Below are 13,909 nucleotides of genomic sequence, written 5' to 3' on the forward strand. Positions count from 1 at the left end.
ATTGGCACAGCCCTATTTATAGGTAACTTTTCAAAAGCCATCAGTTGACTCCATCCACCTTGAAACACAGAAAACTTGATTCACTCCAATCATTGGCCTGCTTTTGAAAATGTAGATCTATTATATTTGGTCTTCTCAAAAAGAATGGCTGCAGCAGTTTGTAAAAGATAGAGAGAACAGGAATTGATCAGGATACGCAGGAAACATGTGAATGGATTTAAAGCAACAGGCTGCAACTCCATTAACTTTAATGTGCAGAAAGGAGGGCTGAATCACCCCGCCCCGCCAATCTGCCAGGCATTAATTAGGTCCAATGCAGGGTTAAAAGACCTCATATCATATAACCCAGGAATGAGAGGGGACCCTGGTAGCAAACTCCCATTACTGATCCAACCTATTACTGGACCCTGGTACCATCTCCCATGGGGGGGGGGAATGAGGGTGTAGATGAGAGGCAGGTCAATCTGTGGAGATTTAAGTATTTCTCTCTCACATACACACGCGTGCGCGTGTGCCATCACTTGCTCAGGGTTTCCCCAGGAGCTGGTCCTGGAAGCCTGACACCTGCACTGGACACCAGCTGCAAGTTGCAACAATATTTTTTATGTCTATTACCTCTCCTCCCCCACCTTTTCCGGCACTCTCTCTTACTCATATCCCCGTTTATCAGTCATCCAGGATGCTGTGAAGAAAGCAAAAAAACCCAACAAACAAAAAATAAACTCACTGAGCAACTTGCCAATCTTTTTCCAAGGAAAAAAATTCCTTCCTGATCACAAAAGGTGATCTGGTTAGACTCACAGCAAGCCCAGAGACCTAACTCTGATAACTACACCACCTGTAGGGCTGAGCAGCTTTCAGAATCAAGAATGACCTCTGGATGGTAGCTGGGGATGGGGAGGCATGTTTGCTGGAGCCAATTGGCTCCCTCAGAGCCAATTGGCTCCCATACATAATCCCTACATGAGAGGGAGACTAGAAGAAAAGGAGGACCCAGGTGGCAGTGGGTTGCCTTCCTTCCTACCAGGATCCAATGGAATGGCCAACCCCCTACCAGTTCAATCAACACTCCACCTCTCTCCTCCCCCAGTCCCTGACCTGCTATGGCCAGAAGGGACATTCTACTATCAAGGCTGAAGTTAACTACCAAAGTGGCAATAAATCATAATTAATATTATCCAAGATTTTCTAATAGAGCCTAGCAGAAGAATAGTTTTTATGAACATTTGTTAGATTATTAGAGAGACACAAATGTGACTTACTATAAATGATACCAAGGAAAAGCAAAGCTTTGAGTGGAGGAAATAAAGCTATTTTTATATGGTTAAATACAATGAAATCACTCAAAAGAAAGGGGAAAAATAGAAAAAATGAGTAACAGTGTGTCTGTAGCAGTTACAAAAAGTTCATCAAATGCAGTAGCAGAAAAAGTTACATTTCTTTTCCTAAGATCAGGGATTTAGACAAATCATACTGGACAATATACTTTAAAATAATTGAATTCAACATCTAGGAAGTGTGGGACTGCACAATTAACATGATCTCCAACAATAGTGAATATGTTCTGACAACAGGGAGAAGACGTTTGTAGCAGCAGTGCAAAGAGTAAGGGAGTTAGATCACTTTTCATTTTTCAGAGTCACTGATACCTTAAATATGTGTGTTATTTGTCTCCTGGTGTTTAGTGACAAGGTGATGCAGGACACCAGTCAGGTTGTTTAGGTGGCTTTAACTGCATATTTCTGATGTTAGCTTTCTTAAGGCACTCAATCTGTTTAGCATATCAAAAAAAATAGGATAAGGGGTATCTTGATCTCAGCCTCATTATTGTCAACCTCAAGAGATCAAAAATCAGGAGTTGGCTCTGAAATTATGAGATTTTGAAAAAAGGGATCATATTGTGTTTTCAGATGTACCTTTTGAACTGCCTCCCTCCCATTCCCCAGTGTATGAGTGAGACAGCATTGCCCTTGCTCCCAAGTTTAGGGGGTAAGGTGATTTTGACCCTGCTGCGGGAGCTCTGTCTGCCACATCTGGACGTCCCCTGTCCAGCAATTGTCTGCCCCCAACCTCCAAATCAATCCTGCCACCCCAGTTCCATATCAGTTCAGCCCCCCCATCCCCCATTAGTTCACCCTCCCACCCTCCCGCCTCACTTCTGCTCCTTTTGGGGTTCTTCACTCTCCCTCTCCCAGGCCTGAGGGGAAGGAAGCTGTAACATGGTCCTCTCCCTCGCTTCCAGGTTGGGGAAGGAAATCCAGGAGCTCTTCACTGCTCCCCACCCCCACCCCTTCCCAGGCAGGTGTTCTGGTGGAGGGGGGCAGAGGTGCCTTCCCAGTGCTCACAGGAGGGGAAGGAGTGGAATTTCTTCAGTCTAGCAGACAAAGGTATAACAAGATCCTATGGCTGGAAGTTGAAGCTAAACAAATTCAAACTGGAAATAAGGTGCACATTTTTAGCAGTGAAGCATTGGAACATCTTTCCAAGGGTTGTGGTGGGTTCTCCTTCACTGGAAATCTTTTAATCCAGATTGGATGTTTATCTAAAATAAAATGCTCTAGGAAATATTTCAGGAAAGGTCTATGGCTTGTGGGCCGACTGGGTGATCACAGTGGTCCCTTCTGGCCTTAGTCTATGAATCTATCAAGAATGTAAGCCAAGCCCACACAGTATAGTGCTTTGGCCTCTTCTGTGGTGGCTAGGCCATAGCAGTTGATGACCCTGCTACAGCCTTTGAGTCTGTGAGCCAGGACCTACAGAGGTAGATGTTTTAGCTCAAACAGTAGAGGCTCCTGCAGCTTAGGTTCCATCTCCACTCTGACACCAACCAAGGGCACTGGCATTCCAAGAGAAACCTTCACTTTGGACTTCCAGATTCAAAGGTGTTTTTTGTAGAGTAGGATGTTGAGAAAACTACAATATTGAGTTATGGGTTTCTTCCTTTAAGTTACCGAGAGATATCTATAACTTTATCTGTTACTTAATGGTATCCAATTGTATGAGGAAGTTTTATATACAACTTCTCTCTGCCATCTTACATCTCAGAGGGGGATGGGGTTGAATATCTTTTGTTGGATTACATATGTGCCAGTTTTGGTTATTCCATTTATCCCTAACTTGTTGAGACTTGAGATTCCTACTATGAGATTTAGATTTTGACCTTCTGTCTTGTCCCAATTAAACCATTTTAGGTTCCCCCCATTCATTGTAGCAGGAAATCCCATTTATTATTGGAGAGGAAATCATGCTGCAGTGTAACATTTTTATGCCTTCTATACTCAATGTTAAAAAATGAACCTTATCTTAGGGATGTAGAGAGGGGGGCAAGTAAAGTAATTGCAGACTTGGTAATAAATTGTAGGGCAGACTTGTTTTTACTTAGATAATGTACACAGGCTAAAGCTATTCTTTTTACTGTGCCTTTATTACATTGCATTGGGCACAGATGGATAGGCTTTTAGTGGGCTCAGGAGCAACAGAGGCCCACCCATATATATCTAAACCTTTCTAAAGCAACTCGAATTCCCTTAGGAGCAGTACATTAAAGCTACAATGAAAATGGAGTTTTCTTTTACCTTGTGACCTTTCTGTTTTCCCTTCATGAGGAGTATACAGCAAAGATACTCTCTCTGGTGCATAATATCAGTCAATAAAGTTAAAAGCACCAGATTGTATATGTACAGGGAGATAAATAATAAAGTAGCCAGATCTGGGTTTGCCTACAGCTACTAATAAAATGTCACCTACATATTAGTTCTGTATGCCTCTAACAGCATAGTTAAAAATACATTAAAATCTGATGCTCTCTATGGGAATATGACTGAGCTTGCCAGATAGAGAAATATGTTGTCTAAATAATACTTTTAGAGGATATTAGATGAGCATAAAAGATTACAGATGCAACTAAAGTGCATTTCCTTTCTACTAATGCAATTCATATGTTTTAGATTCATTTTTTTTATATTTGGATTATTTTGTGGAGGACTTAGTAGATTTTAAAAACATCCTTATTTGTCTCTATTGATTTCAAAGATGCATTAATTCCTAACAGTTTGAAATATTTCACTGGAAACTTCACTTCACTGTGATTTTAAACCGTGACTGTCATCTTACCGAAGCAAATTATTCATGTTTGTACTACATTAACGTTCTGACACACTTTTATTTATTGGAGCTGGGCAGATGCCTTAAAAATAAAATTTCCACACACATTTGTGTAAATTTTAAAGAAAATGAATTTGCTTTGGCCGGGTTTGCATTTCTTTTATGTCTGCTTTCTGAGAACTTGTTTCTAGTAAACAAGTCTAGTGGGAGTTTCAACAGGAACAGCTCTGTTTTCTATTTAGGTCAGGAGAGCTTTCAGATTGACGTTTTGCTTCATTTTCTCTATAGCAATTATCAATTTTTATCAAAACGTATTTCTTCGTTATTTGCTGGAGCGGTTCAGTGGCTATGCGATCAGGTTTTGTATGGCTATGCTGTCAGTGTTGTTATAGCATAAGAAATACAACAAGGTATGCCTCTCACTAAAATGTGTACGGGTAGCAGTTCAGCAAATGGGTAGCTAACAAGTAATATTACACCACTGCAGTCAGTATTTTCACCTAACGGTCAGTTGCCTGTAAAACCAACTTACTTGCAATGAACAGGCGAATATTTTCCCATTTACAGTGCCACCTGGTACTTTCCCTCCTCATTGGCTCCCTGATAGACATTACTCCTTTGCCACCTTTTGTCCAAAGTCCCAACAGGAGGACCATCTAATCATTTTACTGAGTTTGATCTACACATCAATAAGGCTACGTTTTAGTCATGAGTATTTTTAGTAAAAGTCACAGGCAGTAAACAAAAATTCATGGCCCATGAGTGACCTGTCCATGACTTTTACTATATACCCCTGACTAAAACTTGTAGGGGGGGGGTTAGCAGGGATGGCCAAGGAGGGGGGCACCGTGGGTGCTTGGGGGGGGCAGCCCGGGAGAGAGGTACCACGGGTGCTCGGGAGGGGCGGGTTGGGAGGGGTGCACCATGGGTGCACCATTGGTGCTTGGAGGTGAGGGGAGGCAGAGCTGGAGCAGCTCCCTACCCTGCTCCTGAGCTCCTTTTGCTGTCTCTGCTCTGCCCCAAGCCCCAGTTCTGCAGCTCCCATTGGCTGGGAACCATGGCCAATGGGAGCTGTGGGGGTGGTGCCTGCCAGCAGAGGCAGCCTGTGGATCTAGGAGCTGAGGGACAGGAGTTCCTCTCACCCTTTTGGGGAACCCCCCCCCATGGTAATCCCCACCCTGCGCCTAGCCCTGAGCCCCCGCCCCCACCCAAACTCCTGCTCAGGCAGCCCCCGGGCCAGGCATAGCAGCCACTGCAGAAGTCACAGGAAGTCCAGCGTGTGACAAACACGGAGCCTTACGCATAAGTGCAGCAACATGATAGACAAACCAGTGGTGCTTTGGGGAAGATTCAGCAGCAGTAAAGGCTCTTCTGATCTCAGACGAGCGTAAGTCAGAAGTAACTCTGCCGTAAAGCTGCTATGAGTGGGTTTAGAACCAGGCCCATTGCCTTTTGGTGTACTTCAATGTGGATTTTCCAAAGAGAGGAGCTAGGGGAGACAGTGGGAAAGAAAAATTAGAGGGGATTAGGGGGAGTCTCGATAGAGAAAATGGTTTGGGATAAATAATTAGGGACAGATTTTATTCAAAGTTTCTCGTAGCACCCTTAGAGTTGCCAGGCATCCAGTTTTCAACCAGAACGTCCGAACGAAAAGGGACCGTGTTGGCCCTGGTCAACACCGCTGACTGGGCCGTCAAAAGTCTGGTTGGCAGTGCTGCAGGGCGAAGGCAGGCTAGTCCCTACCTATCCTGGCACTGCGCTGCACCCCAGAAATAGCCAGTAGGTCCAGTTCCTAGGAGGGGGGCCACGGGGCTCCGCATGCTGCCCCTGCCCTGAGCACCAGCTCTGCACTCCCATTGGTTGGGAACGTGGCCAATGGGAGTTGGGAGGGCAGCGCGTAGAGCCTCTGGACCCTTCTACCCCCCGAGGATCCTGACCTGCTGGCTGCTTCCAGGGCACAATGCGAAGCCAGGACAGGCATGGAGCCTGCCTTAGCCCTGCTGCGCCATTGACCGGCAGCTATCGAATGTTAGCCCGAGCCCCAGCCCCCCCAGAGCCCACACATATTTACCTACTCTTGTTACAACTAACACGCAGGATTACCATAGCTGAAAGATTTAGAGAAAAATATTTTTCCCTTTGTGTTTATTTTGGCAAATGCACAACACTGTGTATCAGTTTCTCTGTTTTGCCCTTTATGATCATTAAGATAGACTCTCACAAACAATAGACTTTCGCACAACAACAGGGAAGAGAACAAAATTTTAAAAAAATAGGAAAATGTTGTAAAACCCAGTGATTCTGAGCAGGTGAAGTAGTTGAAATGATTTTTTCTTGAAATGAATTAGATTTCAAATGGTTAGCAGCCCATAACATGGCAGTTGTGAATTCTGAGTTGGGGCAGAATCAGGCCCTCCTTGTCTTATCCAGTTGAGAAGCAAATAAACAGTAAAAATATAAAAGTGAGCAGGGAGCAAGCTGATGTGCCCCCTCCATCTTGCTAATGCATCTTCTGAATTGTTTCCTTTGACTTGTGTCTCTCCAAAGAATCCTTGTTTTTAGCTGCATCTCTCAATCCATAGGAAAGAAAAGACTAATGAAAATATCTGCTCTATAATCTTGTCCTAAAGTCCTAATCTAAACATTTTTTAATCAAGTGAAATAGAAATGATTTACAGGGGATTCAGCTATAAAATTCTGCTTGTGGGGCAAAATCCTGCTCCATCTTCCATAGTCACAAAGAGTCTTACTGTGGCAGAAGCAGTGAGGTTATACTATAGGGGGCGGGATTTGCAGAGTTTATACAGGAGTCTGCACCCCCCTGCAGACCATGGAGCAGAGCTCTATAAAAGCTACAATTGCTCCGGTGCACTAAAAGGGGAGCTGAAGGGCAACTCTTTTATCTCACAGATCAGTAGACTAAACATGTCTCCATTTATTGTTATTCCAGTGTATATAATTTATTTGTTTATACCATAACATCAGCTGTACAATGAAATAAAAGATGGAGATCTCCTGGGATAAAACCTGCTTCTTTCTCTGTTTTGAGAATGTTTAATATGCAAAGTGTAGGATCAGGTCTGACCTCCAAATATTTCTGCAGTCAATGAGCCAAATTCTTCCCTGGTGCCAACAGAATTAGAGTAGTGATGAATTTGGTCTGGTATGTTTTCTGTTGCAATCATATTGTCTCAGATGGCTAGAGAGGTAGAAACTCTAAAACTTCACAGATCTCGTTTGCAAAGGAAGTATGGCTGATTATCTAATCTTCAGTACTTTGAAAAAAACAGACTTGTTCATGAACCCTCAGCAAGCAGAAAATTGTGTGCACTCACATGCTTTTTCACTGAGAACCATCTATTAGGATATATTTTAGATGGTCAGATAGTAGCTACAGCAACAAACAAAACTGCCTTTGTAGCTCCTATCATGAGACTAGCTTTTGTGTCAACAGTCTTGAATAGAGTAACAGTTGCCTGTGACTATCTTTCTTTCTTTTGCAAGTCTTATCCATAAAAGGGACTGATTTAGCTATATACATTAAAAAAAATCTCTTCTTTAAAATTGTGATGTTTTATTTGGGAATAGGTAATAGTAATGTAAGGACCATGTGTTCATTTAAAACTCCCTCTTCTCAGCAGTTTGTACACACAAACACCCCCATAAAAACATCTTTAAAATGCCCCAAATACCATATTTTGGCAATTTAAAGTATTGCAACTCTGTGTTCTTAGTTGATGATAGTTTTAGACTTGTCACTGCTGATGTATTTTAGTGCACTCTCCCTGGTTACTATTTCACATAACAAGCCAGTTAAACTGGCTACTTTGATGTATTCTTTTACCCCCAGTCTCTGGCTTCTTGGAGCCAGATTCTGAGGATTGTGTTAAAATTTAACCTAGCACTTACTCAGATATTAAAGCCAATGATTTTATGAAAAGCTGAGGTTCAGATAGCCCTGTCCTGTGGTAAACCTGGTGGGAGGGGGCTCATGAAGAGAAAATCTCCATAAAAATTCCTTGTGGAGTTTTTCCTTTGTTAGTCTGTTGGAGCAATGGGGTTTGCGCCTACTCTTGGCCCGCCCACAAGCAGGTCCCAGATCTGGAGGTATTTGGGAGTGGCAAAGGGTTTTGCCACACACCCCTCTAGCCATAGTCCTGGCTGGTCCTCATCTCTCTGGAGGGGGTGGGCAGAAGAAAATAACCAACATGGCCTGGAGTAAAAGGGGGGTGGCTCCTCCTTAGGCTCTGGCCCCTAATACCACCTAAACCTGGCTACCCACTTCCCAGAAACCCAGACTGCTATCTCCTCACTCTGCTTCCTCCACTTCTTCCACTTTCAGGCCTGTTCCAGAAAGAGAAGAGGAAGCTTGGTGAGAACATAAATGTGCCAACCCCCTCTTTAGAAAAATTCTCGTGGCACCCCTCCTTGGAAGGCTATCCAAGCAGAGGTTCTATGCCTCTTTGCCAACTCTGTGCTTCCTCCTTCCAGCAAACCACAACTTCATGACAGTCAGGCTCCCCACTGCCAGCAATTTCCATGGGCCACTGCTGCAGGGCAGTTTCTCATTGTGGAAGTAAGTGCTTTGTAATATAGGTAATGCAACTGCAAGTTGTGTCTGGATTAAAATCCATGGGGACTGTGCTTCATAGGCCCTACCCCACCTAATATAGGGCCATACAGTCTCTTCATCTTCTTACTCCTGTCCCCCACCCTCTCATGATCCTGACTCACTGAGTTCTAGGAAAGGGGAAATGGTATCACCTTCCACGTAGGACGGATCCATGGGAGAGAGCCATATTTTGGAGGGTCTCCTTGCAGATGTTAGGGATGTCATCCTTTGGACGGTGCTCAGGATTGGCAGTGGACTTCCTAGTTTACCCAGGGAATGCTTCAGTGCTATGGGAGACTTCCAGTAGTGAAATGTTTAAAAGGTAATCTTCTATTTGAGTATTTTCTTCCTGTTCAAAACTGTGTCCGCCCCGTACAGCCCTTGCGCTTCTGATGCAAACCAAAAGAGGGACTTACAGCACAACAAGATATATCCTGTGGCAGCACTTCAGGAACCTGGATGGTGGCCAGTGCACCTGAAACAGCCTGGCAAAGCTGTGCATATTTACATCTGCCTTTGGGAGGGACTAATCAAATTAAGCAAATATGCTTTTATTTGGTTGTTAAATAATGCTTCCTGGAAAGCATTGGTATATTTCCAGTATACCATAGTAGTATTTTAGCCACAGCTGTGTGATACAGTAAATAATTAAAATAATCACTGGCAAAGAAATAGGCAGAAGAAATTTAAGGGCAGACAAGTTGGATTTTATATATGGATATTTACATTTGCCACAATTACTTATTTTCTCTTTTGGTCTAATAATGATTGTGCAGCCCTTATGTGTGTGTAAATACCATACCATGAAAGTTTTGTAAGTGACAGGACTGTAGCACCCTCCTTAACTGAGCCTTTGGCATTTCCATTACAGATTAAATGTCTGTAATAGCCATGGATACAGTACAAAGGGGTTATATTCTTTTGGCAGTGCTCATGTTAACATTAATGAGCGTTGCCTACTCAAATAGAAAATTTCTCCACAATGTGAACAGCAATTCTAATAAACAGAAAATGTTCTTGTTTCTTCTACATATCGCTATTGTAATTTGGGAGGGTTGCTAGAAGTGTGTTTAACATTATTAGGTGTATGGTTGTTTGTATACTGTGTCGCTACACCACTGCAGCTGTTCTATTAGATTAATTGAAGACAGGTCTTAGATGCCATTAGTGCTCACTGCATGTTCTTTTGTAACTTTTATGGTGTTGTATCTGTCTGAGAGCCTCATTTATGCAATTTTTTCTGTACTCAACTCCTACATTCAAAAGGCTGCAGGGGTGAATGGGAACACTCTGAAATGGCTGGATCCTAACACCTCGTAAGCCCTAATCTGCAGATTCCCACAAAGCTCAGTCCTCTCCTCCATATTATTCGGCTTCTATCTGGAGACATTATGGAAAGTTGGTGAGACAACACATGCTGAAGTATCAGCAAATTGCAGATGACGCTAGCTCATTGTGTCCTCTACATCAGATTTAAACAGCACCATCTCCCAGATTTCGTAATGCCTTAATCAGCACCTGGATGAGGAGCAGCTGGATGTAGTTGAGCCCATTCAAGTCCAAGATCATGCTGTTAGGAAGGGGAAAGCACTTTGAAGAAACTGCCTCTCCAAAAACAGTCCACCAGTATCAAGGGCACCTACCAGGTTGTGACATCCGTCCTTACTTAGCCTAGGGTTTCTTGAATCTGTCAGTGCTATTGGACTTCCAAATAGCTAGGATGGTGGAACAAAACCCACCCGATTCTGTCTGCAGTATGCCAATAGATTTGTACATCATCCTGTTGGAGAGAGACTTGGCCAGGGTGATCATCACACTTGTGAGTTCCAGAATATTTCAACTGCTGTGCAAGAATGAAGCCACCTCCTGAAAAGGCTCAAGCTGGTTCAAAATGCAAACCATCTGCTTAGGACTATTCACTAAAATGTTCTCCGTAACATCTTGTCTACATTGTCCTTGAATATCTGCACTGTGGTTCCTCAACTACTTTCCTTGATCATCTATTTTATTGCTTAATTGGTGTTACTGAAAAAAACTTTTTTCAGATACTTAGCATAAACTTTTTCATCCTAGTTTTCCTTCTTTAGCTTCAGACAATTGCTTCTTGTCCTATCATCTTCTGAGACTAAATAATTCTCTTCTTCCATCTACATTGTTGCTTTGAAGGTCTTTATAGATGATGATCTTATTCCCTTCAGTCCTCTTTTCTAGATTATATAATTTTTGTTTCCTTAGTCTACCTTCATAATCAATGTCTTATCCATCAATCCCTGGATCATTGTAGTTGCCCTTCTATGTATGTATCTAATTATTTTATATCGTTCTCAAATGGCAGAGGCCAGAGCTGCATGTAATATTCCATTTGTGGTCACTTTAGGGTTCTGTACAGTGGCTTTTCCAACAAAAGACTCAAACTGCAAGATTGTATTGAGTTTCCAATCTAATATCAAACCTACTTTCAGCCTCTTTGCTCCTTTTAGATAGCTACTGATTTGGGTTGATACAGTTCCTATCCTATCCTAAAGCACGTATAGCTTTGCTTATGAGATGTAAATCTAATTTTGTGTTGTGAAGCATGCTGCCTACTTCACACATTTCTAGGCCACTTTCCACTCTTCTTCTGTCCTTTGTGCTTTCCAATTTCAGTTGAGAGCCAAAGTAGTAGAGTTAAAACGCTGAGAGCGAAAAGTCATTCTCATATCTGATCAGATGCAAAAGTACCGACAGAGCCTGTTCTAATAACATTGCAAGCTTGATTGCTACACTAGACACTATACTATACCTACAGCATTTTAGGTTCTGAACCAGACTACACCAAACCTCCTAAAACTTTTCAGGTTTATCCCTCAGCTTTGCAAACCCTTCAATTTTGGGTTGAGTTTTAAAATATATATGAAAAAAAATCATATGGGTCCCCTGTAGTCACTAAATAAAACCACAACTTTTCTCATTAAAACTATTACAGAAATAAAAACTAAACTATACAATTGTTGAATTTTTCTCTGTAATTTACATTTTTCACAGTGAATAATCTTCTCTACAAAATGTCTGCTGTTTGATCTAACATTTGCTGTAGTGGTGTTGCTCTTCCCTTGGACATTATTTTAGGCTGCTGTGGTAAAGGATATTTACTCTTGATTGGAATGAGGAAGAGAACCAGGAGGAATCCTTACTGAAAAGCCTCAGGGCCAGCTCCTGTTTTCATTGCAGGCAATGGCAAAATTCCAGATGACTTCAGTGGGAGGAGAACCAGGTCTTTATCGGGGAAATCTCTTTGTCTCTAACAGTGTTGCTGACCTCTTGAATTGCCCTCACTTGGAGGGTTACTAGAATTTCAACTTTCTTACTGAGGAGTGTTTGTACAGCACTCAGCCCAGTGGGTACCAGGTCCATGACTAAGTACTTCCTTAAAACTACTACTAATAAATTATTCCTTGCTTACCAAAATCCCCTAACCATCCAAACTAAATGCTCTGTTAAATAAAGACACATTAACATTGCTTGATGAGCTTAGATTTTGACAGATTGTTCCTTAATATTCCTGGCCAAATTTTAGCCTTGGCATAAAGGGGCACATTTCTTAGTAGCTTCCATCTGCATCTATGCCAGGGATGGATTTGGTTAATTATCCTCATCTGAGACTATGTCAAGTGTTGCTTAATATACTTCTTTGTAGATGTTTGCATATAAAGATTTTGAATAATTTTTCATATTTCAGGTAAAACTTTTTATTTGTGTTGATTTGTCTCTAAAATGTGCTACTTCTTTCCATGTTTGGGGTGCCTGCCAATTACAGGCTGTCATGGTATAATCTCCCACTCTGAACCTTAGCGTCCAAAAGATGGGGTACCAGCATGAATTCCTCTAAGCTTAATTACCAGCATAGAACCTGTAGCGCTGCCACCAACCAGGAATTCCAGTGCCTGGTACACTCTGGTCCCCTCAAAACCTTGCCCGGGGACCCCGCAAGACCCAGACCCTCTGGATCTTAACACAAGGAAAGCAAACCCTTTCCCCCACCATTACCTCTCCCAGGGTTCCCCTCCCTGGGTTACCCTGGAAGATCACTGTGTGATTCAAACTCCTTGAATCCTGAAACAGAGAGGAAAATGCACCTTCCCCCCTCCTTCTCTCTTCCCCTCCCAGATTCTTCCTGAGAGAAAGTAATCCTGGCACAGAGAGAAATCAGCCTCTCTCTCCCTCTTCCCTCCTTTCTCCTCACCAATTCCCTGGTGAATCCAGACCCAGTCCCCTGGGATCTCACCAGAATAAAAAAACAATCAGGTTCTTCTTCGAGTGATTGCTCACATCCATTCCAGTTAGGTGTGCGCGCCGTGCGTGCACGTTCGTCGGAAACTTTTTACCCTAGCAACTCCAGTGGGCCGGCAGGTCGCCCCCTGGAGTGGCGCCGCCATGGCGCCCAATATATATCCCTGCCGGCCCGCCCGCTCCTCAGTTCCTTCTTACCGCCGTGTCGGTCGTTGGAACTGTGGAGCGCGGCATAGCTGTCCTCCACGTCCCTAGCTCTCCTAGTTATCTATCGTTATCTATCGTTTATCTCTAGTCCATTGTAGTTGTTAATTAGTTTGTTAAGTTGATAGTTAAGTTAATTAGTTGTAAAGTAGTTCTTCGCCTGGGGCTTAGCCCTTCCCGGCACCCGGCACCGGGCTCATGCCTGGTTCGCCGGGCTTCAAGCAGTGTGCGGCCTGCAAGAAGCCCATGCCTACCAGCGATCCCCACGAAGCGTGCCTGAAGTGCCTCGGGGAATCGCACAGATCCGACAAGTGCCGCATCTGTAAGGCCTTTAAGCCGAGGACAAAGAAGGAGAGGGATCAAAGGCTCCGAACTCTCCTAATGGAGGCGGCACTTGACCCGACGGCTTCGCAGGCTGTGGTATCGGCACCGGCACCGGATCGCTCCGGCACCGAGAAGACTCCTCGGCACCGACCCTCTCCGGCACTGGAGTCAGAGCCAAGGCCGTCGAAGTCGGATACTCCGGCCAGGCAGACCCGGCTAGAGCGCCCGGCCTCGACATCGGCCGCGGCGCCGCCGGCACCGTCAGCACCGTTGACTCCAGGCCCGGCGGGTCCGTTGAGTCCGGTGCCGCCGAGCTCCCCCATGAGATCTGGGGTTGAGATAGTGGTCCCATCCACACCGGAGACCTTCGCCTCGGCTCGGGACCTTATTGCCCTG

At 43.8% G+C, this 13,909-nt stretch overlaps 1 protein-coding gene across 13 annotated transcripts in view; it reads left to right on the forward strand.

The window, feature by feature from the left end:
- The window catches only part of LOC115646061 (poly(rC)-binding protein 3-like), a 519,652-nt gene that overhangs the window by 305,424 nt on the left and 200,319 nt on the right, over positions 1-13,909 (forward strand). Inside the window, exon 1 of one of the 13 annotated variants that reach the window (XM_030551515.1) lies at positions 8,656-8,680. The exons of the other annotated variants lie outside the window; for them this stretch is intronic. The gene's annotated coding sequence lies outside the window, so the exon portion shown is untranslated. Of the gene's footprint in view, positions 1-8,655; positions 8,681-13,909 lie in introns of those variants that run through there. 13 annotated transcript variants of the gene reach the window in all.

Source organism: Gopherus evgoodei, chromosome 2 (assembly GCF_007399415.2).
Source record: "Gopherus evgoodei ecotype Sinaloan lineage chromosome 2, rGopEvg1_v1.p, whole genome shotgun sequence".
NCBI classification, from domain to species: Eukaryota; Metazoa; Chordata; order Testudines; family Testudinidae; genus Gopherus; species Gopherus evgoodei.